Here is a 23,283-nt window from a genome sequence, read left to right as displayed (position 1 = left end):
ATAGGGAGAATCTCTGATTCTGCTCAAGGCTGCATTAGAGACTGGACAAGTCACACTACCTCTGTGGCTCACTTGGGATATAAAGCTAATCCTAATCCACGAAGATTAAAGACACTTATCTCACAGGGGTGTTGTGAGGCTTAACTCATTAACCACAGATAAAGCAGCCTGAGATCTTCAGATGGAAGTGCAAAGCTGGACTGGGTTCAGAGAACAAATGACAAGAAGAGGACTAGATGCCTATTTAAAAAGTTAGCGGAAAGTCTCCCGTTGACTGCAATGAGTGTTGCATCTAACCCTTAGAGAACTTCAAAGGAAATAAAACACTAACCATGAAGACCCGAAAAAACAGCAATCAGGTATTTCCAGAACTTTTAGATACCAGGGCTTTCTGTCTTTCTGAGCAGACAGCACTTAACATAGCTTCAAGGTTTCCCTTTCTGTCTGTGAAAAATAAACAGTGGAGTAATACTGCTTCTTAGTACTTCTTATCCCTAGATCCACAACTGCATTGAAAAAGTACTCTTCTCCGTGTGTGAATACAATTAATCCAGATGAAAGTGCCCACGTTATTCTGAAAGACCTGTGTATATAGACAAGCTCTTTCATACATAATGAGCCTAGTCTTGCAGTGTACCATGCACAAGGTTCTTGTCATTTCCTCGGTCCCTAAATTCAGATGATTGCTATTCAGAAACCGGCAACAGCTCGACAAGAATTTGAAGACTGGTGGGTTCAAAATGAAACTTGCATGATTATTAATGGTCAAGAGGTTGCAAAGAACTGTGGAATGCATTTATTTCTTGACTTATTACAAGGCAGCAGCCCTAACAAGCCAGTCTCAATTAGCAGAGATCTTATCTCTGAAGATCTGACACAATAAGGCATTCCTCAGGCACTTTCATGCAATATAAACTGCATGATAAAAATCAATTTAAGGTTTCAGCTTTCTCAGAAGCCTCTGATTTCCTGTCCAGTCTCCTTTGTACAGAGACTGCAAAACTGGGGCAGGAAAGTCAAGCAGGCTTTCAGGAAGCGGAATCAAGGAAAAAAGCCCGAGCCAGAGCTTTCTAAATTGGTTATAGCTTCAGACAGCAATAGGATGGTCTTCTTTCCTCTGCACAGCTGGTTTACATGGATCGTAAGCATTAAGACACAAATAAAATGTTGTACCCTGGATATTGTGCCTTTCACCTCTAGATGAGCAACTCAGATCTCCAGATTGTCTGCACCGATCAAAACCTGTTACCACTTGGCAGCTGCTATTATGATGATTTTGATGACCATAGCTCCTATTAGTTGGCCTAGGAGAAATGATCTTATGTTGTAAAGTCTCTGTCCAGAAGACAGATACCCACATTACACAATTTTCCACCACACTGGATGCTAACCAGGCCCTGGAACTCCTGCCGAGAGCCTCAGCAGCAGACAACAGATTTAGGACCTGGTCCTATTCCAACTGAAGCAAACAACAAAGCTGCCACCAGGGTACAAAGGTGCAGGGTCACACTTCTAAGGGGCACAATGTCTGCATGTGTCAGGGGCTGTCTATTTAAGTGAGGGTTAATTTCCATCAGCAGAGGAAGACAAGACCTGTCCAGGGATTCACAGTCTACCATGCAGCAATGAGGTTTTGCTTTTATCCATTATCATCATTTCCCCTTGCTACTGAAGAAGGTGGAATACAAGAAAGTTCTTGGTGGCACAGAGGAGGACACAGGCACCAGGACAGAGAAAAGACCAGAGCCAGCAGGGAGTAACAAGCAGATCCTCAGAGGATCTATCTGCATATAAGCCTGCACTGGCTAGTGAAAGTGGCACAAGCTTCCTTGAAGACTTTAAAATATGTGTATGTGTGTATATATATATATATATATATATATATATATATATATATATATATGTGCCCCTGCTACATATTATTTATATTACGCAATTACCTGGTTAACTGCACAATAAATTTAAACCAGCCACAGGTACAAAGTAACTATCACATGATAAAAATGACTCTCCAGTTGTAAAAAGAGTGAACCAGCTATTAAGTTAGTACCTGAAAATGTGGAACAACTCTATAACTGATTTCTAACAAGTTTTCATCTAAATGTGTAACAGGGCCCTACGAGTCACTTATTTCAGCTGAGTCTAAACCTAAGAGACCCCTATTCCTCCAAGACCTCTTCCTAAGAGACATAAGCTAAACCAAAATAAACCTCTCAAATGAAGACAGAAGTGCCCAAACAGGAGTTTGTACCAGCTCAAGTCCCAGCCCCTGGTGAGCTTTCCATGCAGCCCATGCCAAAGGTCCCCATTCCCTTCCTGACCATCAGCACTTATTTGATTCAATCTACTACCAACATTTCATAACCATTTTCTATTGATGACATTAAAGCACATGAACAGCTGTCTGGAAATCCAAGGAGAGTTGTTTCATTACCCATGTGGACCAATTGTCAGCACTGTTACAATTAGCATCTCTCCCTTCTACCAATGTTCCTTGCATAGCCTTGCTATACAGCTGCAGTATAGCAGTCTTGAAGCAGAAACCACCAAAGGCCCAGTGCTTCACTATCTGCCTGTGCCTAGCAGATTCCCTTGCACTTTTTAGAAGATCAGGCACTTATTCCAATGGCCTGGGCTAACGCTCCATTTCCCTGCCCCCATCACTACACAGTCTATTCATCCGACATCCCAGAGATACTCATGTTACAGTTCTCTTATACTGAGTTTAGTAAGAAAAAATAATGCTGATTTCATTGATTTAGAGACAGAAGGAACTATTAGGTCATCTAGGCTGGTTCCTGCTTAATGCAGGCCATCAAATTTCAAGCAGGTAACCAAGCCCTGAGCCACGCACTTTGTTTCTAGATAAGCAGTTCTTATGTGAAGACCTCAAAATGATGGAGAATCTCCCACTTCGTTCCACCAGCTTGCAACCTTTGGTTCTTATGCCCTACCCTGGGCTCCATGTCTTCTGAAAACCAAGGAGCACAGGGGACACAGGGGTGGCAACCTAGAGACAGATGGTGCCACTGAGCACTAGAACTGCCCTGCAAGCCTGTGTATTCAGAAAACTTGTAAGAAGTGCAGCAGAAACGGTGCACCTGCCTGCATAATATCACGTAGGCAGCGTGCCTTTCTGCTGTAGCCATTTCTCGGCTTTTACAGGCCTGCTGAAAACAGACACATGGAACAGTTTATCTGCTCTGTGCGTCTTCGTTTCTGGGATCAGAATAGGAAGGACTACGGCAAGAGCACACACTCCTGCCATAGCTGCTTCCCAATCTGGTTCTGTAGGAGGGGCCAGCACAGATCCACCAGGCTGCAGCAGTGGCAGTGGGATGAGTATATGGATCTAACCAATTAATAACTAATCAATCATTAATGTAGTTATGTTTAGAGTATAATAGTCATAATACATTTATATTAGTTTTTTTCATGAGGTGCTGCAAAAAATTGTGAAAACTTGTGGATGCGTGCCTTGAGCCGAAAGAAGCAAAGCACCGCTGCCCTACTCTTATAAGGAATACACATTAGCCCCTTTGCCCCAGTCCTATATTGGGAGCTCGGGGTGAGTCACTTACCCATTTTGATCTCTTCTGAGAACCGCTGGTGCTGTTCAGCCCTGTATCTCAAAGGGCAGGGATACACATATTAAGGGACTCACACCAGGAATCAGTGGCAAATATGGGAACAGAAGACTCCAGCCTGCAAAGCAACCAGGGACACAAACCAAAGCCAGGGAGGAGAATCTCTCATACAGCAGCCCTGGAACTGAACTAAATGATTTTTTGCACTTGTTGGTGCATCTGTTATGAAGCTGTAGCACAATGGAGAAGAATTTTTTGCAGATTACATGATTACTTGTCAGCTGCCTGAAGCCTGGTTAGTAAGATCAGAGCAACTTTGTAAGAGGATACATTTAATTTAAAACAGTAACTGTTCTTTGTCTCCAATGAAGAGAGCCTTTCAAGATCAGTCTAATGACCCAACATGATTTATGTGAGGCTCTTAACTAGTGTAATTGTTTTTCTGGGTAGACACATGATACCAAAGAGCAGGGGTGGGCAATTACTTGGCTGGAGGACTGCTTAACGAGTTTTGGTGAGCTGCTGAGGGCCACATAGGTAGCCCCACCCCTTGACAGGTGCCCTGCCCTCTGGCCATCTTGGGACCAGAAGTCCTGCTCCCTAATCCCTGACCTTTACCACACCAGAAGTCCCTCCCCTGGCCCAGGAAATGCTCTGGGGGGAGGAGGAGGGGAGAAGGACTGCCATCTTGAAACCAGAACAAAAGCTAATAATTCATTTTTAAAAAAAAAATCAAACATCTACTATAACTTATTTTTATTTTATTTTAAAAAGTATTTTTGCCCATATTGATGTGTGCTTGCATAGTATACCTAGAGGTGATTGCATCATACCTCAAAATACAGCCTTACTCTTGTATACTGGGGGTCATGGAGGGGTGTGGGTGCAGGGTATGTGGTTGAGGTGGGGCTATATGGGAGGGTGCGGGGGGTATGGTGGGGGTGGGGGTGGGAGTGTGTAGGGACTGTGGGAGAATGTGCATGTGTTTGGGGGTGTGGTGGGGGGTGTGGGTATGGTGGAGGGTGGGAGTGTGTGTAGGGGCTGTGGGAGGGTGTGCATGTGTTTGGGGGTGTGGTGGGGGGTGGGGTGTATGGGTATGGAGCGGGTGGGAGGGTGTGCATGTGTTTGGGGGTGTGGTGGGGCTGTGGGAGGGTGTGCATGTGTTTGGTGGTGGGGTGTGGGTACGATGGAGGGTGAGTGTGTAGGGGCTGTGGGAGGGTGTGCATGTGTTTGGGGGTGTGGTGGGATGTGGGGTGTGTGGGTATGGTGGGGATGGGACTGTGTAGGGGCAGTGGGAGGGTATGCATGTGTTTGGGGGTGGGGTGTGTGGGTATGGTGGGGTGGGAGTGTGTGTAGGGGCTGTGGGAGAGTGTGCATGTGTTTGAGGGTGTGATGGGGTGGGGAATGTGGGTAGGGAGGGTGTGAATGTGTTTGGGGTGGGATCTGTGTGGATATGGTGGCAGGAGGGAGTGTGTGCAGGGGCTGTGGGAGAGTGTGCATGTGTTTGGGGGTGTCGTGGGGGGTGTCCTAGGAGTCCCTGGAGTGTACAAGTCCCTGAAGCTGCATGTGGTGGCACCAAGGGGGCCAGCCGCACCCAGTCCCATAGTGCACAGCTCCTCACGCTCCCACCCCAGTCCTAAACATGGGTGGCGGCAGTGTGCGGGGCCAGCTCCACCCGGCCCAACAGCACTCTCACCCAAGTCCCCAGCTGCACGTGATAGCCAGCTCTACCCAGCCCCTCAGCGTGCAGCTCCCATACTCTCACCCCAGTCCCTGGCTGCACATGGTGGCAGGGTGTGGGGCCAGCCCCAGCTGGCCCCATAGTGTATGGCTTTCCACACTTCCACCCCCGTTCCCCCAGTGGGAGTCCCTGGCCTCGGCCCAGTGGGGCTGTACCTGAATTCCCAGTCTCACAGAAAGGGAGGCTGGGAACAGCCTCGGGGTGACCAGGCACATGCCGTGCCAGGCAGAGGCATTTTGTCTCTAGTGCCCCTGGCTCAGGGCTAGGGGTGGGTCAGGACAAGCAGGGGTTGGGGGGCTGGTTGCTTAACAACCAAAGCTACACCCCCTGCATTGGCTTGTAGAGGGGCAGCGAGGACCAGGGCTTACAGACAGCTTAGGGAGGGGCCCCACAGGCTGGACAGAATTGCCTGCGGGCCGTGTTTTGCACACCCCCGCTATAGAGACTATCTGGGTCTTTAAAGAACTGTTTGTGTTAACGCATCAGGTTTGCTAGAATCATCGGCTACAAGAGGTGTCAGAAGAAACAGCCTTGCAGGAGGCGCTGAAACCTACTTGTGACACTGGAACATCCTGAGCTGCAGAACTGCATCTCCGAGTACCCTGCACTCTCTGCCACTTCAAAATCAACTAACATCTACCTGGAAGAGAAAATGATGATGTTTACTTCATTGTGTATGACGGCTTATACATCGCTGATTTAGCTAGTTTATAAGGTGCAAATCTACCCTGCCTTCTTTAGCTCTGCCACTGACCTGCTATGTGACCTAAGACATCTCACCTCTGTTTTCTCTCCCAATGTTTGCCTGTCTTGTCTACTTAGATCATCAAACCTTGGCTAATGGGATCAAAGCGCAAGCTGTACTTTGTTCCCATAAGCAAATATTTGAAAAAGAAAAAAAGAAAAACCCATGAAACAATTGAGTCTCCTCAATAATATGGTCTATTCAAAGACCAGGCAAATTATCTATGATGAATTTAATGCAAGTGAAATCAGTATTCTGGCACTGGAAAATGCCTGGAATTACTGCCCATGTACCTAACTAGATGAGCAACCCAGATGATGTCCCTTTCACTTCCTGGTGATTGTACGTGTAAACAAGTCTATAACTCTGCACATAATGAGGGTCTTTTAACACCTGAGACTCCACTCACTTCCACTGCAACACATCTCATATCTGAGTGAATCATAGAAAAGTAGGTCTGGAAGGGACCTCAGGATCAGCCCCAAGGCCTGCTGTAGAAGTGTTTGTCTAATGTATTCCTGAAACTGCAACGTTCATCCGCAGCTACCAGGCACAGGCCAAAGATATATTTTTGCTCCCAGCTGAACTGCTGTTTCTATCCATCCAGCCTCACAATGAGCCTGTGAGATGATCTGGAGAATGGGTTTATGGACAGTGTATGGATTCCAGTTGATGTTAATGAGCAAGAGCTCATTAGTAATGCAGAATGCAGGATGGTGGGATGTAAATTTGAAAATGATATCACTGGGGAAGCGCTTAAAATTTCAGCAGCAATAAAGAGGACGGTGACCTGAACATGTTGGGAATATCAACGCTGCACAAAGCACTGAGCCGGGGCAGCTGTTTGAGGCAGCCAGGTGTTGGCAGGCGGTATCGCAGTCCATTGGAGAGGAGGAACAGAAGTGAAGGTTTGCCTGATAGCAGTTATCAAGCTTGTGCTGAGACTCCTGCTTATTCCCTGTAGCAGGATCATTTCAGTGGTTATCTCGTTGTCCTCTCTTCCCCGTGCAGCATGCTTGTTCTATATCATCTCTCTTATTTTAAAGTCTGTGCTCTTTAGGGCAGTGGCAAGTCCTCTTGAACACTCCCCTCACAATCATGCAAGCCTTACAGACACACAACAGAAATCATTCTTGTAGGTGCCTCCACTGAGGGGCTGCAATGCCCAAAAATGAGGCACCTGTTACAGGTGGAGGAGGGGAGCGACCTGAACTGGCAAGGTTAGACACCCAAGATGGCTCAGCAGCCAAGCGACAGAGCTCAGCGCCTCCATGGGGCAATCCAGAACAGCCAGGTGCTGCGCAAGGAGGCCTCTCCGATTCTTCTTCAAGGCTTAGATGCCTGATGGGATGCAGACAGAAGACACTTAATGCACACCAAGAGCACCACTGAAGCTCCAAAGCCCAGCACCCACAGTTGCACTCTCAAACATACACAGTACCCAGCCTTTGCATACCAGCTTGGTCAAGACAGAGAAGGCTTGGTTCTCGGGTCTGCTCAGCCCAAGCAGAATTAAATCCAAAACTCCCACACGCAAGGAGAGAGCCCTGTACACAAGGCTACAGGACAGTGTGGATGGAAACCCCTTCCACACCTCCTGTTGAAATTGGGGCAGTGCACAGCCAAGAGTATGAGATTAATGGGGCCAGAAGAAGAGTACAGGAGAAGGACCTGATCGCAGCCTAATGGTCTGGGCCTTCAGCTAAGGGGAGAATCCTGGGTCCTCATCCCAGCTGACGGGTCTTCCTTTCTTTTTTTTTTTTCCTTTTTTTAAACCAAATCGCTGTCCAATATAAGATGCAAAACCAGTCCTGGAAGCAGGCACCAGTACCTAGGACAACATCTCCCACACCTCATTGCAGCACAGCGCCACTATTCCTAGGCACTCACAAAGAGTCAGGCTCCCTCTTGTCTGGGGCATCCCCGTATGTGCACAGAAGCCTGTTCACATGAGTCAAGTAGGTGATAAGCGAGGTAGGTGCCTGACACCCATCCAAGCTCCAGTGATGCAGATCAGAGCTGGGAAACACCTCAAGTCCACATCAATTCCCAATCTGTTCTACACCAAGACCTAGACCGAACTCCAGCTAAAGCTCCCACCCCCCATCACTTCAAAACACAGACGGTCACAATGGCGGTTCCCGTTTTTTACACCATAGCCTATTGGCTACTGCTACTTTCTAGTGGCAAGTCAAGTAGCAGCATGCACGAGGATGGCTAATTAATACTGTTACCAAGCAGTGCTGACTCATCTGCCTTTAGAGCCATGTGGATGGGAAGCTATGCTGATTCTGTTTGGGATGGTTAGTACATGTGGAGTTGCACAGCCTGTTTGGGGGCACTACTGCTGGGCATGGTAAATTTGCAGTCCTGACAGGGTCTACACTGTCCTCTCATCCTTTCCATTTGTTTTCCAGGCTTCAGCCTCACCAGCAAGGACCAGTGTGCCCAAATCTACATCTGCTTCTGCCTAGATGTTGCTCACATACTAAGAATTAAACAGTCCGCATACTCAGGGCGCCCAATCCAGGGTGCCAGCTCCGACGCTAATGTAAAAGGCAAGACAAGAGACAGAAGTTACTCCATGGGTTTGACTCACAAGGGGGCAATGCTCTATCTTCATCTCAGACCCCATCACTTCTATCTAGTGTGTGCTTAAAGGACATTTTCTCTCAAAAACTGCTGTTGGACAAAGTCCTGTTAGGAGGCTCAATGCAAGATAACTCGGAGTAATGTGCATTGAAAGAACCTACATGAACGAGCATTCCTAGGAGATCCTGACGGCAAGATCAATCTCAGCTGCACACGCACAAACGCTGGAATCTCGCCCTCGGCAGAGTAGCTAACAATCAGTCCGTATGTTCACTGAGTAATGACCACCTGGATTTCCAAGCACCAGAGTTTGCTGTAAGTAGGTAAAACAGAAAAAGAGAGCTTCACAGAAAGAAGAGTTGCAGATAAACGTGAGCCAAGGGGCAACAGCACCTAATCTAAGACAGAAAGGAAAAGACTGTTGAGTTCCTTCATACCTCACTTCATGTGTTAAATAAAGCATATCCATGGTGATGGCCAGAGCAAACAAAAATAATTATTTAAAAAGGTCTATGTAAATTAAATATATTTATTTTTAAATAAATACATTTAAAATTAAATTGGAAATTAGACCAGGCCTTGACAGAGCTTATACTATTAAATACCATCAATATAAAGATATGATGTATTCAATATCAGACAAAAATAAAGTGTAAAAGATATACCCAGACCTGAAGAAGGGTACTTGTACTTGAAAGCTTATCTAACAGCGCTCCTATCTGCAGTTGGCCCAATAAAAGATATCACCCCTTCTTCCCCAAAAGCCTGCTTTTAACATACTGAAACCTTTGGACTTCTGCCAGATGACAGCTGCCTGATGGCTGACGCTCCTGAAATCTGGAGAGAATTTCAAAAAAACAGTGCAGAGATGCCCAACAAAAAAGTTAAACTGCAGACAGTGAAGCAGCGAGTGAACCAAACACTAACTTTGCCTCATTTTCCTGCCAGTGTAAATGCCTAACCACTCAAGAGAAAGATGCTGCTGTGACATACAGCATCTCATCCATCAAACACGCCAATGGGGTGTGTATATTTATATACATTTATATAGACAGATAGATAGATATAGATATATAATGGTGTGTATATATATCAAATGTTTCAGAGCTGGAGGTGAAGCATTCAGGCGGCACAGGTTTCTTGTGAATTTTTACAAAAAGTCAAACCACTGAACTGGTAGAAGCCACTGGCCATTCACCTGGAACAGGAGCCTGACCATGCACGAAACCAGTTCCTGACAGTAGTTGTCTTTCCTGCAGGTGCAGAGAAAATATCTTACGAATTTAGCTTAAATTGAGAAAACTAAGGGGAGGTGAAAAGGAGGAATGGTTATTTTCCTTCTCCACTTTCTGAAGAAAAGCAAGAAAAGAGAGGATGAATTCTACTAATTTCAGAAAATAGAAGAATGTGGTGACCAGAAATAAATTAGGTCAATTCACTAACAATATTGGCATTTGTTTAATAAACCTTGTTTAAAAGCCTGGCTGGCAAACTTTTCTTCACAAAGATAGAATTTTAACCATTTTTGTTCAATAAAATTATTTTAAGTGAATTCCACTTTCCATCTAAATAGGAACATAAAAGTAAAAATCAATCTAACAAAAAGATGCATCATTCACCATTTTACCAGCAATAAAAGTGTAGAAACTAACAATCAAAATAAGTGTATAGTAAGAATACTCATATAAGCAGTTATACAGCTTTAATACGGCCTCAAGATTGGCAAAGAATAGTAACAGAAGGCCTTAATTCAGTGGTAAATAAAGTGGTTTTAATGTATTTTAAACCAATTAGAATGAAAAGCTTTTAGGATCATACAATATAAACAAAAGATGATCAAAACAACTCATTTTTATTGAGGTCCCTGTTTCCTGATTTAAATAAGGATGAGAGTGGTTTAAATTCCCTCCCATTGACAGCATTTTGACTTGTTCAAATCAAACATAATACGTTTTGCCTGAAGATGCCACCTGGAAAGCCATATATTTGGCTATTGTTTTGTCCAATAGCGCTTCACCTAACTATTCTACACTGCTTTCTGCAGACTCCGTTAAGGTAAAATGCTCACCCCAGACCCAATTTTGCTCCTACTGAACTCAAAAGAAACTGCCATGGTCTCCAAAGATCGACCTCTCTGCTGCATTGGCCCCCTCAGATCCACAAAGAGCTGTCCTTGGACTTCCCGGTGCTTTGGGTCAGGTCCATAAGACACAGCCACTGGCCATATGGCATTAGGCAGTGCATTGTGGAGATACCCAGGTGAGCTCTAAGGCACCAGCTCAGGGGGTGAAAACAGTACAGCTGCAGTAACACCATATTCCACCTATGCTCATTCATACAACTGATGTACGTACACTGCTGCCAGCCACCAAGCCAGCACTGCGTTCTGCTGTTCTCTTCCAAAGACAAAGCCAGATTCAGGTCATCCGTCAAGGGGAAAAAGGTTTCCACTCTGGACCTTCCCCCCTGCTCTGGTGGAGCTAGAGATTACACTTCATCAGAGCCTTCTTTCTTAATGGGATTTCTTGAGGAAGGGTGTGGGGTGAGATTGTTCTCTGAAGGATCTCTCTCCTTGGAAAAGAGATAGAAATTAAGTTTTTCTTGGATTTTATAGACAAGCCCAAAGCCAAGCTGGAGCGCCACATTGTGTAAAGCTATAAATCAGAAATGATTTGTTGAACGCCAGCCATAAGCTCTGTGCTGCTCAGTGTGAAGCCAGACAACAGCCCTGCCCTAAGAAATCTTCAGTTTCAGTAAAAACTTACTTCCATCCCTCCCATGTCCACAGACTCCTGTTCAAGTAGAGCGAAGGAAGGTCACAGATGATGAGACTTCAGTGCTGGGTATAACAACTGAAACGCAAAGTCAGTTCATCAGCTGGTATCAGCCTTTGGCGCTCCACTTATTTTAAATAAACTGCTCAGATCTGCACCAGCAGAGAACCTAGCGCCAATGTCCTTAAAATATCAGCCACCAGAGCAAATGCATTCAGATCAGAGGGGCACAGCCAATATGGAGATGAAAATTTGAGACAATCTGCCACAATCAGGGCCTGGAGAGTTTCCATTGGGCTTCCACATCCGCTTCAATCTTCACACTGAGCGTAGGGATCCATGTGTCCTGACTAAGAAGCAGAGGGCACAGACCAACCCTGTACCACTTGTAGGGTAATGAGAAAAAGCATCTCTTCCCTAGTGCCCCAGCAGCATGCTGTTGAACCACAGAGAACCATGAAGCACAAGACCCAAATGCGTTTTGTTCCTGTGGTTCAGAAAACAACAGAGGTAGGAGTGGCAGAGGTCTGCCCTGGAGTCCAGCAGGCAGGCAGGTCCTTGTCAAAAAGAGGGATCAGGGAGAAGTGGTTAAATTAGTTCAAATCAGAATAGGGAGTGGGTGGAACTGTCCCATGCACTTTGGCTGCCGGGAGGAGCACTGGGGGTGCCGGACCGGGAATCGCAGCAGAGCGCGAGCTGCTTTAGGCTGATGAGAACAGAAGGAGCACACAGGTTGCACGGCCCTTCCTGGGCTTGACTTTGCAGGTTCGGAGAGCAGGGGGGCACATGGAGCAGGGGGCACGGGGTCCAAGAGCCAGAGCAAGGGGAGTGCCAGTCCAGGAGCTGGGGTACAGCAGGCTTGCTCACCACAAACTTCAAAACAGCCCCTGCTGAGGGGCTTCCTCCCTGGCTCTGTTGCTCTTCAAGCAGCAGCATCCAGGAACTGCTTTGGAGTTCCCAGCACAGGCATGCTGCCAGGCACAGACTCTGCGGGGGTGAGGGCAATTCCAGCACCCCTCCCAATTTGGTGCCTGGGGTGAGTGCCCCTCTCACCCACCTCTGGTTGTACTGCTTTCCCAGTTTGGCTTTTGGCCCCTTCATTTCACTGAGACTGGTCTAAAAGTGCCTGATGCTCCCTGGTTTAATGCTTCTCATCCTTGTTGGCACTGCAGCTTTGTCCCCCCAACAACCCATCAGCCATCTTCAACACAACTAGCCATGTCATTGAAGTCTTGTCCTCCCTTTCCTTCTTCAGCTCCAAGCAGGAATCCCCAAGACTGCCCTTGATCCCTTTCTCTTCTCCCTAGAGACGTAACTATGAAGCTAGGCGCCCTGGACAAAACCTTCTTGCAAGGAGCGCGAAGAACTAGGAAGCAAGAGGAAGGGAAAGGGGAATGCACAGTCTTACCTGTCCTGGGGACTCAAAGCCACCCCCTCCCCAGTGCTCCTTCCTCAGTATACCCAACTCCCTTCATTTATTTCTTCTCCTGATGGAAACAACCAGCAAAACCTTAAATATCGGCTAATGCCCAGAGTCAAGACTTGGAGGCCCTGTTCCCTGCCATATCAAGCTAGCAACCATCTCTCCCAGCACTCTCCTACTTCCCACCAGACACCGTGTTTCAAGTATTTCTCCTCAGACCTATATATTTCTCAAGTGGCACACTCTTGTTCTTTCCAGTCTCATAATATTTAGCTTTTCATCTGTAAATATTCAAGTCATTTTGCAAAGGAAAGAAAAACTGATTTTTCCCCACTCTGCAGATGAGGGAAAACTGTGATACAGAGAGCGGGGATGCAGGTAACACCAGTTTAAATGCAGTTTACACCTGAAACGGACAGAAGCATAATGCAATTAAACACATTCAAAGCTTCCTGGAATGGTTCAAAAGTGTAGCTGGAAAATCAAGCGCTGGCTGAACCGGTTCACTGTGAACCAGGTCATCGACACATGTGGACATCAAGCCTTCTGTGGCATAGGTCTGGTCAGTCCTCCAGACATCCCCCACTGCTCTAATCAGTTGCTCTGGTACATGGCCCCAGATTTTTTCCACTTTTTTTGGCATGTTTTATCAATGAGCTCCCTTGCACTGCTTGTTCAGTAAAAGCTATTTTTCTAACAAGCAGCTGTCCTCGGTCCCTACTTCACCGTGCCCCCCCACCCCAAACCCTGGCAACTGAAAGCTGTAGGTCCAAGCGCTCCCCACCTCCCAAAGTCAGGCAGGCACACTGCAGAGTTCAATCATGTGCACGCTACCAAGCTTGACTAAACTCATGTTTAGGAGTCAAGGGAAAGCAGAAACTGAAAATACTCCCAGCCACAGGTCATCCATTTCCTGGGATCCCCAAAGCATGGGTGCAAGCACTCCCTCCTCCCTTGTCCACTGCAGTGCATGCTGGGCTGGGTGCTCTCTCCCAGCCCCTCAGGTCAGATCCACAGCACTTCAGCCCCTTTAAGACAACCACTCTAACTGGACTGCAAGGGCACTGGATGCAAGGAAACCTCTGACCCATGACGGCTGTGAACTAGTTCCCAGTCAATGACTTTTGGGAACAGTTCAAATATTACATACATCCACACCCAGAGCAATGAAATGGCACAGAGAGATGAAGTGGCCAAAAAAGCCAGCAGCAAGTGAAAGGCACGGCTGGAAGCACACATTTTCCTTCGTGCGGGTACAGCCCCCAGTCCACAACAACAGGGTGCCTACAGCACTCAGCCCCCCCTTTGCATGCTCGGTAGGTACTACATTCACCACGCTAGCGCCATGAGCTCCTATCAAGTTAATAAAACCAGCTTCTCTCCCTACCTTTTCTGTCTGCAGGAGCAGTCTAAAAGCTGGGGGTTGCTCTGTTCATGAGCATTTCTATTGTATGCACAGCTTAGGGTTCAATAACTACTCAGACGCACTATCAGCATCAAATCATTTGCAGGTTTGTATCCATTAAACATGTTAAATAACCCTGGATTTAACATTAAGCCTAAAGAAACCTCCAACCCCTCCCCACGCTCGACAGGCTTCAGTATCTCATTGTCCTGTTGTGCGTGGTCCTTCAGGCAGAACATTTATCTCCGCTGCACTTTGAATTCACGCTGAGTGCAATATTTGGTGACATGCTGTCAAATGCTTTTCCTGAAGCCAGTGTGTTGGACCTACTGATTTTTCTTCCCACATGGATTTAGTATCCCTGTCAAAAGGAAGCAATGAGTTAGTCTGGCAAACAGTATTTTTCTAAGCCCAAGATGTTTAATGTTCCCAGTTCCATTATCTTTCAGATCCTTGGCAATATTTCCAAAGGGAGGTTATGCCACTCTTCACTACCACTGCATAAATCTCTGTTTTACAGATCTTAATTTATTGGTTTCCTCCTCAACCTACTGTATTTCATAAAGGCAAAAAATGTGCATTTTTTAAGACCGTCTTCCATATTGGCTTCTGGAAATGCCAACACAGACAAAAAACACCATCATATCCATGTCGTGCCACTCCCCACAAATTAAAGCAATCAGAGATGCAATCAGAATTAAAAGTAAGCAATGCCAGAGAGAGGGAGTGAAATTAAAGCATTATAAGCATAAGGTGAGCTAATAATAAAACACGTGCAGCACTTTTCATCCACTGATCTCACGGCATTTTCCAAAACAAAGGTCTTTAGAGGTCTACAGACCATTTTGCATCTGCTCCAAAGTGACCTGCCACTTTTCTCCAGCAGATAAAGCCAAGTGCATCCACATAGGAGGTGGTTCAAGCACCTACACTGAACACCTTCAAGAGTAAATTGGATGCTTATCTTGCTGGGATCCTATGACCCCAGCTGACTTCCTGCCCTTTGGGCAGGGGGCTGGACTCGATGATCTCCCGAGGTCCCTTCCAGCCCTGATGTCTATGAAATCTATGAAAATCCAAAGACAACAGTCATGAAACTGGTCCTGCAAATGAACAGGTAGTGCATTTTTTTGAGGAAAAGGTAAGTGATGGCACCTTATTTCAATAAGGATTCTTGGTTAATTTGTGTTTGTACAGCAGCTCGCACAACAGTGTCTCCACCCCCTTGAAGCCAGCCCTCCCCCATGGAAGTAAATGCAATTCAGCCCAGTGGACAGCACAGGAAAAACAGACTTGAGAGGTGAGACAGAGAAGCACACTGCAGTAACCGAGAGCTTTGTCTGGTATATAATCTTAATGTCTCTCGGATATCTAAGAGTTGGAGATGGCTACTCATTCATCCTGGCCTACAATGACTGTAAACCCACAGACAGAATAACCTAGACCAAAATAATTTGTGGTTAATATAATTTAACGTACTCCCTCCCTGCTGATATTTAATCAGATTTATAATCCAAGGCATTCCTGGCGAAGCAATATTATAATAGACCATAGCTGCAAAGCACTCTACGCCTGAGCACAGCTTACACCTGCAATACTGTGGTTTGCCAGGAGAGCTGTCTGTTCCCAGGCCTTTGCTAGTCCAGCTGCACTGGTCCCATGTCACACCCCTGACTGACACAGCTAGGCCACCACGTAGCCTAGTCTGAGTGAGAAGAAATGACAGCATTACTGACCCAAAACGGCAGTAGCCTAACATGGGGCAACTGAGCAGGACACAAGCCCTAGACACTGCTCGAGGGGATGGATACCAGAAAGACAGGGAGGGGGCCACCATGCAAGCATTTCTTGGCTGCAGGAAGCAGCAATGCAGGTTGGGGAGCCCAAGGCATTCTAGAAATCGTAGTTTTGTAGCGTAGCAGTGGAGTTTCCCGCTGCTGGAGGGAGAATTGATCCCATTTTTCGCTGCCAAAAATCATCATTCCCCTCCCTTGACATAGGCTTCAGCAGCAGAAAAATGGGATGAAAGTCCGCCCAGCACCCGAAAACTCCATCACTGGTTTAGAGAAGAACAGGTCCCAGGATCCCTTGCACTCCGTGACGCGACCTGCCCGGCTGCTGCTCCTGCATCCTGCGGAAGGCAAAAGCTAGGACAGGAGGAGGGGGAGAAAGGTGGGAGAGGACCGCCTGGCGGGGGAGATGGGACTCTTCACACGTGACACCTCTGCAGAACTGCCCCCGCTCCGTCTCTGCTGGGAGTCTCCAAACAGGATGCTCATCTTGCTGGGGTGATCGTACCCTTGGGCAGGGGGCTGGACCCCATGATCTCGCAAGGTCCATTCCAGCCCTAAGGTCTGTGAAACCTACGGATGCTAGGAAAGTGGGACTAGGTAGGTTTAGAAATGTAGAAGGGAGAGGAAAGTTCAGAATCCAGGATCCAGCACCATCAAATCAATTAATCTGCCCAGTGATGCTACTTTAACACGTTTGTTACCCTTCATATCTAAGGAAAATCACTTAAAACAAGCCGGTTTGGTTTATTAAGGCTGATGGTTTCATCATGAATTCCAGATGGCCTTTGCATTTTTTAATCCATGCAATACTTAATCTTCTTTGAAAGCAGTCTAAGGTAAAATTTCACAAACACAGAGCATAAGTAAAAGCCTGTAACTCTTGCCAGGAATTAGGGAATGTTTTTCTCTCTCAAAGTTTAGCAGTATTAAAAGATTATTTAAACAGTGAGGTAATTCCATTCTCCCCAATTGTCAAGGGGGTGGATATTAGCTTCCTGTCTTCCTTTGGACAAAAAAAGTAATTACAGGAAGTTATTTCTATCCCGAATGACTTGAATCTGCTGATTCAAATATTGGGAACGTCAGCTATAATCTTTAATAAATTAATTTCTCTTTCCCACTTTTAGGTTCAGTCCCAACCTGCACTGGGTATAAAATACACGAGTAGAGAGACAAGTCAAATTCAGACATACATTAAATTGATCAGCCAAATTCTGCCCTCAAATAACTAACACATCAACTACCACCTTCATAGCTATGCTTTTCTGACGCAACAGACTTCTACAAGGACAAACTTCTTCGGGCAGAGACAAAACTTTCCTCAAGGGCTGAAATGAGCTCTCCAGGAACCGAAGAGCATTAAATACCTTACTATGTATATGGAAATGCTGCTGTGTGCGTCCTTTAAGACGCTGGGCTGCAAACACTTCTTTCTTCCTCCGAGAGAATGAGGCCTCCGCCGCATAACGTATGCTAGTCACATTGCGTAATGCAGTGCTCGGCACTGCCCGAGTACTACAGAAAAAGGCTCAATATGTCAGTAAAACATCTGATACTAGAATGCAGCAGTCGGTAGAGAGATTCCTCCTGGACTTGATGGAAATATTTAGCCACAAACTCTAGAGCGTAACTGGATATAAAAGGTAAACTACCCTTTCACTCTGGACATGTGACAGTTCCAGCAAAAGGAACTGACTGGATTTGATTAAGTAACCTCATAAAAAACAACAATAGGTTTAATAGAAGTCCCTTATTGTGGGTGGTTGGTATCCTAGGAAAAACATACTGAAAAACAAAAGCCAAGGGATACGGGGAAAGAGTGATATTAAGATCCAACTCCTAGGGCAGTGGTTCTCAACCTTTTTAGATGTGATGCTGCCCCCTTGTCAGACTCACAGCACCTTCAGAAAATGGCACTGCTGTCATTCATTTCTTGACTCCAAAAAAATAATAGAACAATTCTGTTGCAAAGAAGTCAAAGACTGGGGACAAAAGGCTTTTGACACTGTTGATTCCTATTTGAAATCTTTGGTTTATCTTGTGAATCATATGTAGGCGTTTTCACACCTAATAGTACTAATGTAGAGCAGCACCCCGCAAGACCCTTAAAAGGATGTCACAGCATCTTTGTTAAGAATCACTGCAAAGGGCTCGGGCTCAAAATAGGACCCAAGCTCCAAAAGACGTCTACAGCACGAACGGCATAATAATCAAAGGTTACAATTTTCCAGGTTTGGGTTAGCTGCAACTCAAAGCTGGGATAAACAGAAAAACACACCTGCATACCCAGAAACGGAGAACCTCCCAATACCAATGCCATGAAAGAACATGAAAGACTGCTCTTGAACCATATGTAGTTTCGGCTGCACCCCAGACCAGGGTACACCGAAGTTTCTTACTAGAACAGCGATGCTCCATAGGATGCTGCTCCAAAGCTCTTCACAAACTACAGGATGCTCCTGCACACCATCCTACCTGTTGGTAAATTAAATTTGTTGAAGACTAGCTCGAAGAGCAAGTGCATATCTTTCCCCACAGAAAAGCATGAAAATGTGATATTTTTGAGCTCAAGTAAGTTGGCTCATCCCTCTCTAACCTATAACCTAATGTGGTGCTCACTGAAAGTTGCTTTTTGGTGTTCTCAGCACAAGGGCCAAAAGGCCCTACTGGGATGTGGACCCTAAACTCCTTTCTCATTCTTAGGAGTGATCCTGCAGGGAAATACTGAAACTTACTGGTAAGACAGTGAGAGAAGCCGAGTATAGAGCCAGCACTTAGAGACTCCACCTGAGATCAGAGTCTTGTTGGGCTGGGCATTGAACCCTGCAGAAGAAAGCAGCAACAGAGCTGGAAAAAACAAACCCAGATTTCCCAGGTGCAAATCCAGCGCTTCCGCCACAAAATTATCCTCCTTTCTCAAAGCCAGATTGTGACAATTTTCTGGGGCTACTCCAGAGTCACTGAACAAAAACAGAAGTAAGTTGTTCATGATTTGGTCCAGAGAGAGAATGTTTTTATGACTCATCTGCCCCAAAGCTTTCACTACCACTATCACTACCCTGTTATATCAGGATAAGCTACTTCAACCTGTCACTTTTTATAAATTTCATACAAAATTTCACTTAAAAACAAAGTGCCAAGCCAAAAAAAGGAAGAACAAAGTTAACATCTAAAAAATAAATGGATTTTAAAAACATGCAATTATGGAACACACACGCATCTGTGGTTTATGGAGAAGGCAAAAAGTTAAAGTTTCAGTCACAAAAAATTAGAGATGGAAAAGATTCATGAAGTCATTTAGTTCGGCACTATTGAAGCAAGCTTCATCTCCAGAGGTTATTTGTACTGTTCTGGGAGCCCTGAACTCAGGACACACAGAATGAATACTGTATCACCCTGAAAAGAAAAAAGGGAGGGGGGAGAGAGCGAGAGAAACCTTTCAAAACTACCCATCCAGTTCCAGCTCCCCGGTTCTGGAACACAGCATTTTATCCTGTTTTGCCAGTCACATAAAAGTCATATGGTCTTCAGTGCTGCAAGGTTTATTTACCAGCTAAAGTACCTTTTGTATAAAAGAAGTCTGATCGACAGCAAAATGGCTGCATTTTCTTTTCTCTGTGACCACCCTCACTCCTCCCCTATAAAAGGTTGGAGAGATTCCAGTTCACTTTAATGTAAACTGTGATCAGAAGTGGTATTTAACATAGTTTAATTTTAAATCAGTTCTAAAAGAAGCTACTCTTTAACCTCAATCTGTCTGTAAGGTCAGGACTCCAAAAACCCAACTTCCTCCCCAATACATTTTATGGCATAACAGGGCTCCATTTGACAGATCCACAAATAACAGTGCGGGAAGAATCCTGGAGAGATCCTATTAATTCTCCCAAGTTTTAACTACTGTCACCAGACATGGCCTTTCTAAGTGCTTCCCCAGCTGTGCTCCTAATGCAGACCAAGGTTCAGAAAGTGTGTCGGTACTACAGCTCTCCAAGTCTGCAAATCAGATCTGTTTTGTGAGCAGACTCACTTGACAAGAAAAAGAAAAAAAGAAAAAAGTGAGATTTGTATTATTTTTGCATTTGGCATTTTACGTAAGTCCTGCAACCTCAAGGGCTGTATGCATTCAGATGCGGGAAAATGGGGGAGGGAGAGAGGGGGAATGGCAAGGATGTAGAAACTTTTTATTTGCTTTCCAGCACATTCGGAGAAATTTCAAAACAATTTCATTTGAAGAAGCAAGAGTTTGATTCCCACGTCCACCTGTTAGGGAAAGCAACTGAGCTTCAGCAGGCTTCTCCTCCAAATCTGCATGTGGAAAAGCAATTTTAGTGCCCCGAGTAGAGTTAGTTAGCCATGTTAGTCTGAGGCTGCAAACAGACGTCGCTTCTGCACTACGACAAAACTTTTATGGCAGCACAAAACCAAAGTGAACACATGTCTTAGCCCTTTGATGCAAAACAACTGCCCAAATTTCTGAGCACAACAATTCCTGGTCATAGTTTGTGCCGCATTTTCATGACAGACCTCTGATCACTTATGGCAGGAGAGAGTGGGCAGCCTGGAGCTAACATGCCTCACATTCAGAAGTTGGGGCAATTAACACCGTTTCAACCCGTCCTTATATTAAAGCTGAACTTGGTTGATTCCCTATAATCAGAGCTTGGTAACCTGCTGCAATACTAGAATACAGACCACAGAAGCAGATGTACAGACCTGGTTCAATGAGGGGGCTGTAGGACACAAAGGCTGCGATCAAGGCACATGGGCAGTGTCTGTAACTGGGACAGGAGGGCATGCTTCAAGCTGCTTACGTGAAGTACCTGTACTGCAGTTAGCTCCTGTGGCCCCAGATTTAGACTTAGTGAAAAGATATTTCAGGTTAGTTTCAAAGTCTAATGAACAGAACACTGCCATGATTTTAAAGAGTCTAAAAAAGCAGCTCTTGGTCTGGATTTAAAACTTCCCCCCAAAGTATCTGGAACCTGAACAACTGTGGCACTGTGTTAACACAGGGAAGTCAGAAAGTGAAACTGAAAATGCCTGGGTGATTAATCCGGGGATGTTTCACTTTCTGCTCTAATAGACACACAACCTGGACAATTTCTAGTAGGGAATTTAAGATGGCCTAATTCCATACTCCATAATTCTGGAAACACATGGTGCGCTAGCAATGGAAATGCCCCATTCTTCCGAAAATGAAGGCATTTTGCCTGCAACAAAACAATTCCACAAGAATTTCCTTCTCCTTCTAAAGTCTCCACATTACATGTTCATCTTAGCAAAAAAGCTCCATCAGACCATCAGTTTGCTCCCAATGCTATAGAAATATGAAACAAACAGGATTATTTTCAAGCCTTGCCTTCATAAGGGACAGGCTTTTTCTTCTGCCCCCGTGACATCTCTTGCAGTTTGGATCTCCCTTGACCAAGGGGCAGCAGTGTCACAGTCTCATTTCAAGTCTTCCTCTGCCAACTGGAAAACTTATTCTTACTGCTCTCATTAGAGTGCTGCTCTCATCTACTGACACCCTCTCAGCTTACAAAGAGAAAGTCTCATTTCAGTGGCTCAAGGGAACGAAGGCTGAATGGCTACCAGTCTGGGTGGGGATATGGCTGCCTGGAAGGAATCCCAAGAGCTAATGATTCCTCCTGTTATAAACTATTTACATGGGAACAATCCTATGCCAGGGGCTCTCACTTTCTTTCCCATTCTTACCACCAAGACACAAAGCCACATATAGGCCACAAGCTCACTGTGCCCAGCACCACCCTTAAAAGTGCCATTTGGCTCCATGCATGACTGCCCAGACTGGATGGAGAGGAGCTGAGTCTGCATGGTACTGCGGACAAGCAAAACAGTGTGGAAACTCAGCTGTAGCAATTAGCCTGCCCTTGGCACCACATACATGGTTATGCTCATTCCCGTCTAGGCAGTATATGCACATGCAGAGCCAGTGGCGCATTTGAAGTTGCCTGTGCATGACACAATAAAAGCTGCAGGCTTGAATGGCATGAACGTGAAAGCAGAAAATCTAGATTCCCCGAGATACCTGCTCTAGCATTAGACAACAGCGCAAGTCAAGCATCCCGGGTTCTGATTTCTAGTGTGCCTGTGAGATACTTACGGCAAGACTCTATAAATTGCGGAGTGATCACCCAACACAAATCACCCCAAACAAGTGACTTCAACCAGTGTTAGAGATCCTACTTATTGATCCTAGCTCTTCATCCCACTATGCGATGAGCCCTTTTCTGCCAGGCTCAGGACAGGCTGACACCACACTCAGTTCAGATCTTTTTTCTCAGCTTTATTTCTCTTGCAGAAAAAATTAGCTAAGTCCACATTAACTGCCCTCCCCCAGAGTCTGGTAATTTCTTGCAGGCTTCCATTTGCTAAGCCAGGGGTAGCTAACCTGTGGCACGTGCACCACAACTGGCACAGGCAGGCTTTGTGTGTGGCACAGGGAGGGAGCGGGCAGCACTGCAGCAGATAGAGCAGGAGGCAGAAAGCAGAGCAGCAGCGTTGGCAGGGATAGAGGGCAGGAAGCAGAAAGCAGAGCAGCAGACTGGGCACAGTAAAGCATGAGAGCAGACAGGGAAAGGGGCCTGGAGTGGCACTAAATGGGGTACATGGCTAATTTGTAGCACACCTGCCAAAATGGTTGTCTCCACTGCTCTAGACCACCTGCCTGAATAATAGAGAGGCTGTCTGGCAGAGAGCCTCCTGCTCCAGGGCTTTGGTACAACAGTCTCAGCTGGGACACAGCCAAAAGGCAGGTGAGGCTGGACCCCAGCTCCTTTTAAAGAGCCAGCTACCTAACAGGTACAGATATGCATGTGTGTACATTACCCCTTAAGAAATGCAAACATCTAGAACTCTTAGTTCAGAAATGACCTTTTATTAAACCAACCAGGACATCACAAATAAAAAAAAAAAAAATCTTTTTCTGCAAGCTTTCAGGCTCAAAAGCCCTTCATCAGGCTCAGGGAAAATTAAAAGATGGTAAAAAGTCCCCATAGGTAGGAAATAAGCTTCATTTTGCGCAGAGGAAGCCAAAGATGGAAATCTGTCCCTTTGGGTCCATGAAAGTGTCTTTGTGAGTTGTTCTGAGTTGCTCTTTGTTGTGAAGATCAGGTAGGATTTCCTTTCCTGGAGGTGTCAGATGGCAAGCAGGGAAGTGTAGAAATCTTTCTTGCTGTTCAGCAATGAAGTTTAAAATCCAA

At 45.7% G+C, this 23,283-nt stretch overlaps 1 protein-coding gene across 4 annotated transcripts in view; it reads right to left on the bottom strand.

Moving 5' to 3' along the window:
- Positions 1 to 23,283, bottom strand: part of PTPRA (protein tyrosine phosphatase receptor type A) — a 191,860-nt gene that overhangs the window by 124,570 nt on the left and 44,007 nt on the right. The window lies entirely within an intron of this gene.

This window comes from Crocodylus siamensis, chromosome 2, assembly GCF_052110815.1.
Source record: "Crocodylus siamensis isolate JL-2025a chromosome 2, ASM5211081v1, whole genome shotgun sequence".
Lineage (NCBI taxonomy): Eukaryota > Metazoa > Chordata > Crocodylia > Crocodylidae > Crocodylus > Crocodylus siamensis.
This window is presented reverse-complemented; position numbering and strand designations above follow the sequence as displayed.